The following is a 7315-nucleotide window of genomic DNA, read 5'->3' as shown; positions in this document are numbered from 1 at the left end:
CAGCGTCAGACCAGGACAGCAACAGCAGCAGAGTAGGTGCGCTTGCCAGCCAGGAGGGAAGGGCAGCAAAGAGCGTGGCTCCTCCCTCGGTTAACTGTTCCTAGGAATGCCCTCACAGAACCTTGTCTGTTAGACGATTGATTCTAGGCCAAATCAAGTGGATAACCAAAACAACCATCATGCTGGGCAGTGGTGGCACATGCCTTTAATCCCAGCACTCGGGAGGCAGAGGCAGGAGGATCTCTGAATTTGACGCCAACCTGGTCTTCAGAGGTAGTTCCATAACAGCTAGGGCTGTTACACAGAGAAACCCTGTCTCAAAAAATCAAGGGGAGAAAAAATCGGAGTAGGCAAGCACTCTACCAACTGAACTATTTCTCCAGCCCCCTCCCCTTTTTTGAGACTGGGTTCATGTACTGATGTTTGGGTCTGGTACTCAGTATGTAGCCCAGGCTGACCTTGAGCTGTCTCAGCCTCTGTGGCTGTGTTTGCATCCCACTGTGCCTAGCTTGCAGAAGATAAGCAGAAACAAAAGAGCCTCTGAGTGGGTGAGTTTGCTTTTGCTGTTTTTGCTTTTGAGACAGGATCTTGTAGCTCAGGCTGACCTGAAACTCACTGTGTAGCCCAGACCAGCCTTAGGCTTGTGATAATCTTCCTACCTCGGCTCCCAAGCATTTGTATTACGTGTGTGAGCTCTCAAACCCCATAACCATTTGTGAGAGAAACATGATTCTGCCTTATTTTGAAAGCTAACACTAGAAGAGCGAGACCTCTAAGGAATCTCAGCAGCCTGACTGTGGAGAGCTTGTTCATCTGCCCAGGCAACTGCAAACCTTGTTTTGGTTTCTTTACTTACTTGTGATTGTTGCATTGATTCATTTTTTGCTACTGAATAGCATAAGCTTGCACTGTGGGTGTAGCTCAGTTGGTAGCGTGCTCTTATGCACAAAGCTCTAAATTCAGTCTTCAGCACCACTTGAAACTGAGTGTAGTGATGCACACCTTTAATCCCAGCACTTGGTGAGTGGAAGCAGCTGGGAGGGTCAGAAGTTCAAGGTCATGAGTTGGAGGCCAGCCTGGTCGAGAGTCCCTGTCTTGAGAAATAGAAGCTGCATTTTAAGTTATACAAAGCAGTGGCAGTGGAGAAAAAGCAGTTAAGAGCACTCAGAGTTCCCAGCACCCACATCAAGTAGCTTACAACTGCCCATGATTCCAGTTCCAGGGCGTTCAGTGCTGTCTTTTGACTGTCATGAGTGCCTGCACACAGAGACCCATACAGACACACACACACAAAGAGGGAGGAGGCTGGCTCACCTGTTAAAAGCACTTGCTAATCTTGCAGAGGACCTGGGTTTGGTTCATGAGCTCACAACCACCTGTAACTTCAGTTCCAGAGGATCTGACATTCTCTTCTGACTTCTTCAGGCACAAGGCATGAATGTAATACACATACATTGATGTAAGCAAGACTCTAATATACAAAATAAATAAACAAAAATGAATTTTAAAATTTTAAAATGTGCTTAATGTGACGGCTCACAAATGTAATGCTAGTATCCAGGAGGCCTTAGCAAGATCAGTCTCAGCTAGGTGAGAAAAAAAAAGTCATGGTATAAATAAAAAGCACAAGAGAAGAGAAGATGCTCAACTTCAGTAGCTATGAAGTACAATTAAAACCATGGGATGCTGGGCATGGTGGCACATACCTTTAGTCCCAGTACTCTGAAGGCAAAGGTAAGCAGATTTCTGTGAGTTTGAAGTCAGTGAGTTCCAGGCCAGTCAGAGCTACAGAGGGAGTACCTGTCTCAAGACAACATCAAAAACAACAAAATTAAACCCCACCATAAAACACTTCACACTCCCAGAATGGCTAGAGCTATAGACAAAAAGAAATATTTAGTGACTGTGGAGAAATTAAACCCTCTTAACATTGAGGGTGAGATGTAAATTGATGCAGCTATTTTAAATCTGGCTGTCCCTTGGAAGGTAAAGCATGATTATGACAAAATTTCCACTTCATAGCATATATGCAAGAGAAACGAAAACAGGGTTCCTAGCCAGGTGATGGTGGCACACATCTTTAATCCCAGCACTCAGGAAGCAGAGGCAGGCAGATTTTTGAGTTCAAGGCCAGCCTGATCTACAGAGTGAGTTCTGGGATAGCCAGGGCTACACAGAAAAACAACCCTATCTCAAAAATAAATAAATAAAAAGAAAGAGAGGGAAAAAGAAAAGAAAGAAAGAAAAAACAGCTCAGGTATCACTAATCATAAGAGAGAAATTCACCTGCCAGCTGAGGAATGTGCAAGTAAAATATTCATTCAATGGAATATTGTTTGGCGTTAGAAGGAAATACTGAAACGCTACAGTCAACTGAACCCTGAAGACATGCTGTTCTGTTCTAGTTTCCTTTGTGTTGTTATGATAAACACCATGAGCAAAAATAACTTAGGATGGTAAAAGATTCATTTGGTTTACACTTCCAGGTCATAATCCATCACTGAGGGAAGTCAAGACAGGAACCAAGCAGGAGCTTAAAACAATCTCACTCAAAAACTGAGCGGTGTGCATGTGTGCTTTATCTATCTGTCTGTCTGTCTGTCTACCTATCTACCTATCTATCTATCTATCTATATAAAACTTTCTCTTTCTCTCATACACAGGGTGGAGAGAGCTCATGCTTAGCTACCTTTATTTTTTTTCCCATTTTTTAAAAATTATGTCTCGGGGCTGGAGAGACAGCTCAGGGGTTAAGAGCACTGGCTTTTCTTCCAGAAGACCCAGGTTCAATTTCCCAGCACCCACATGGTAGCTCACAACTGTCTGTAATCCAGCTCCAAATGATTTGACACCCTCACTGAACATACATGCAGGCAAAACACCAATGCACATAGAATCAAAAACTAAAAATATTTTTTAAAAAATATGTCTGGGTGTTTTGCCTGAGTCTGCCTGTGCATGCCTGTGGAAGCCAGAAGAGGGCATCAGATCCCCTAGACTGGAGTTATAGATGGTTGTGAGACATTCCATGAGTGCCGAGAATCAAACCTAGGTGCCCTGGATGACCAGCCAGTGCTCTTAACTACCGAACCATCTCTTCAGCACTTAGCTACTAGCTTTCTTAGTAGCTCAGGGCTTCCTGCCTAGGGATGGTGCTGCTCACAGTGGTCTGGACTGTCCAGTCTAAATAAGTCACACAGACATGTCCACATTCCAATCTCATTTGGTAATTCCTCGGTTGAGGACCTCCTCTCTCATGACTCCAGGCTGTTAACAAAGGTTGACTTAGTTATTTTTCCCTTGAGGAGACATCGTGACCAAGGTAACTGAGAAAGGAAAACGTTTACTGGTGCTCATGGTTCCAGTGGGTTAGAGTTCGTGATCATCGCGGTGGGGAGCATGGCGGCAAGCAGACAGCCACTGGAGCAGCAGCCAATAGCATTCACCCATCCTGATCTGCAAGTGGGAGGCAGAGAACCAACTGGAATGGCCTGGACTTTTGAAACCTCAAAGCCCACCCTTAGTGACACACCTCCCCCCAAAGGCCACCACTTAATCCTTCCCAACAGTTCCACCAATGGGGGACCAAGAATCTAAACATAAGAAACGATGGGGACCAATCTCATTCAAACCGCCACACTGGGACATATGCTAAATGAAAGAAATCATTCGCAGGGGCTGGAGAGTTGGCAGAGATGGCTCAGCGGTTAAGAGCACTGGCTGCTCTTCCAGAGGTCCTGAGTTCAATTCCCAGCAACCACATGGTGGCTCACAACCATCTGTAATGAGATTTGGTGTTCCCTTCTGGCCCGCAGGCACACATGCAAACAGAACACAGTATACATAATAAATAAATATTTTTTTAATAAATCATTCGCAAGGACCACATGTTACAGACTTTCATCGATATGATATGTTCAACAGAAGGATACTCATAGGGACAGAAATAAATGTTGGTTGCCAGAACTGTGTCAATTGATGGGAATGAGGAGCAGCTGCAAATGAGTGCGGGGTTTCCTATCAGAGTAATAAGAAGGTTAGGTTGTGGTGATGACACCACAGTGAATATACAAAAAAATCATGGCATGCTTTAACTTTGCAGCCTGTATTATGTAGAATATGTCAATGAAGCTTACTTAAGGAAAAGAAAAACAATCACCAAGTATGGGAATTACAGTACTGTGGTAGTCATTAACATTTTAACATGAAAAAGGTAAGTGCTAACCTAGGCAGATGATTCAGCAGATAATGGCTCTTGCCACCAAGTCTGATGACCTGAATTTGAACCCCAGGACCCACATGATGGAAGGAGAGAGCTCACTCCCACAAGGTGCACACACACGCAATTAATTAAGAGAACCTAAGTGTGGAGGTATAGGAGTGCATGATGGGTTGTGGTTAGGTTGATGGTTAGGTTAGAGCATCTACCTGGGGAGTCTAATGCATGATGGGTTGTGGGTCTGTGTCTAATACAGGACCTGAGAGGAGTTTCGGGAGTTTGATCTCTGTGATCTGTTGTACAATAATAAAAACCCAGAGACAGATATTGGGGTTCAACCTGAAGATCAGAAGAGCAAAGCAGCCAAGCCACTAGAGAGCTCTTACCTCTATGAAATCTTCAGACTGGAAGAGAGTGAGTTCCTGTCTTCTGTCTTATATTCCTCTCTAGTGCTGGGATTAAAGGCGTGCACCACCACCGCCTGACCTCTACAGCTAGCTAGCGTGGCTGAATAATATGGCTGTTTTGCGTTCTGGTCTTCAGGCAAACTTTATTATATCATTTATCATTGTATGATATTATAATGAAAAATCATTATACTGAGCTGCAAAGCACAATGGGGATGAGGACAGTCCATCTCTAAGGAACTTGGATTATAAAATTTAGGGAAGATTCATAGGGGCCAGCAAGATGGGGGCTCAGTGGGTAGGCACTTGTCACCAAGACTGATGATCTGAGTTCAATCTCCAAGATCTAAATGTTGGAGAAAACTAACTCTCATGTTATTCTCTGACCTTTGAATATGCATCATAACACCCGCATCCACACACATGTGTGCAAAATAAATAAATAAAATGTAATAAATTAAAATGTTATGTGCTGACAGGGAGCAGTAGCTCCTGACTGTTAAGGAGAGAGGCTAAGGGCAGGAAGATCACTATGAACTCAAAACTAGGCTTGGTCTGCAGGGTGAGCCATGCCTCAAAAAGAAAAAGAAAAAGGCAATAGCTTGGTGGTGGAGTGCTTTCCTCGTATGCTGGAAGCCCTGGATTTGAGTCCCCAGAACTTACTCCATGACAAGAATAACTATTACAATTAAGAATTTGAAGGAGGGAACTTTAGAAAAGGCCCAGCCATTAAAAGCACTTGTAAAACCCCACACACATAAAAAAAATAATTTTTTAAAAGACTCAGTTCAGCTGACACCTCAGGGAAGTCTTGCAATACTCCTTCAAGTTCTTTTTAAAGACTTTTATGAGTGTTTGCCCACATGTATGCCTGCAGCATGTGTGTGCAGAGCGTGCAGAGGTGAGAAGGCTGCACTGGATCTCCTGGGATGGGAGCCACCATACTGGTGCTGGGAATCACACCTGGGGCCTCCGCTAGAGCAGTAAGTGCTCTTAAATGCTGAACCATCTCTCCAGCCCCTTGAGCTGAAGTCTTTTTAAAAATATTTATTTATTATGAATACAGTGTTTTACCTGCATGTATGTCTCCATGGCAGAAGAGAGCACCAGATCTTATTATAGATGGTTGTCAGCCACCATGTGGTTGCTGGGAATTGAACTCAGGACCTCTGGAAGAGTGGCCAATGCTCTTCACCTCTGAGCCATCTCTCCAGCACCAGAGCTGCATCCTGACGAATGATTTCACTAGTGAGACAATGAAGGCCACTCATGAGAAACAAAAGTGGTAAAGAATTTGAACTCAGCCTGTGCTTGTGGCCGGATGATGAGTTAGCAGCCAACATGATGCCCTCCCATAGAGATGCAGCAGCACAGCATGAGACTGGAAGAGCAGCCTAATCATGGACATACTTACGTAGTAACATAAAATCTGTCCCCATGTCCCCACCATCCTGCTCAAGGCCACTGTACATGGAAGGAAGCTGAAAGTAAAGGAACTTGCTCAAGGTTGCACAAGTAAACGGCAGAAACACAGTTTGAATCTACAGTCTAAATTTTTCTTTGTTTTTTGAGACAGGGCTTCTCTGTGTAACCCTGGCTGTCCTGGAATTCACTCTGTAGATCAGGCTGGCTTTGAACTCACAGAGGTCTGCCTGCCTCTGTTTCCCGAGTGCTGGGATTAAAGGCGTGCAGCATCATCCCTCGGCTTTGAAATAATTTTTTAAACAGCAGATGGAAAAAGAGGATAGCAGTTTGACTCAAAGGTTGGTCTGACCTTTCCTACACCCCTGTGATTCATCTGACTGTCCTCAAGCCATTTACTTGGGTTTAAGAGTCAGTCATGAGGGTGGTGGTGGCGCACGCCTTTAATCCCAGCACTCAGGAGGTAGAGGCAGGCAGATCTCTGTGAGTTCGAGACCAGCCTGGTCTACAAGAGCTAGTTCCAGGACAGGCTCCAAGGCTACAGAGAAACCCTGTCTCGAAAAACTAAACAGAAAAAGAGTCAGTCATGATTACAATTTCTACTTGCATATCTTTTTCAATTCAAACTCCAGGGGGTTATGCTGTGTTTTCAACTTTCCAGTATGGGTTGGCAAAACTGACAAAGCCATCCTTGTTTATAGAAATAAAACTCTAAATCAGAACTGGGTGGTGGTTGTTGCATTCCTTTAATCCCAGCACTTGGGAGGCAGAGGCAGATGGATCTCTGTGAGTTACAGGCCAACCTATTCTATAAAGCACGTTCCAGGACAGTCAGGACTGTTTCACAGAGAAACCGTGTCTCGATAATAATAAATAAATAAATATAACTAAAAATAAAAAAATATAAATCAAAAAGTCTTAAATGACTGGGCAAATTATTTGGTTGATAGTTAGGATTTTTTTTTAATAAATACATTACTTTTTTTGTTTGTTTTGTTTTCACACAAGGTCTTGATGTTATGACTCTTTGCTTCCCAAGTGCTGGAATTACAGACGGGCTACCATGCCCGGCATTTAGGACTGTTTTATTCCTTGTTTCCTTTTTTAAATAGGCGCCCTTCGCGGCCGTTTTTTTACCTGTAAAATGAACCGGTTGAAGTATGTATTTCTTTTTGAGCAGCAGAATATTTATTATTCTGAACTTGCTTAGAGTTAGGACGGAAAATCAGTCTCACGAATCTCTCTACTCGTTCACTGTAACGAAATC

The sequence above is a fragment of the Myodes glareolus genome, chromosome 9 (genome assembly GCF_982192425.1).
Source record: "Myodes glareolus chromosome 9, mMyoGla1.1, whole genome shotgun sequence".
NCBI lineage: Eukaryota > Metazoa > Chordata > Mammalia > Rodentia > Cricetidae > Myodes > Myodes glareolus.
Note: the sequence above shows the minus strand (reverse complement) of the source record.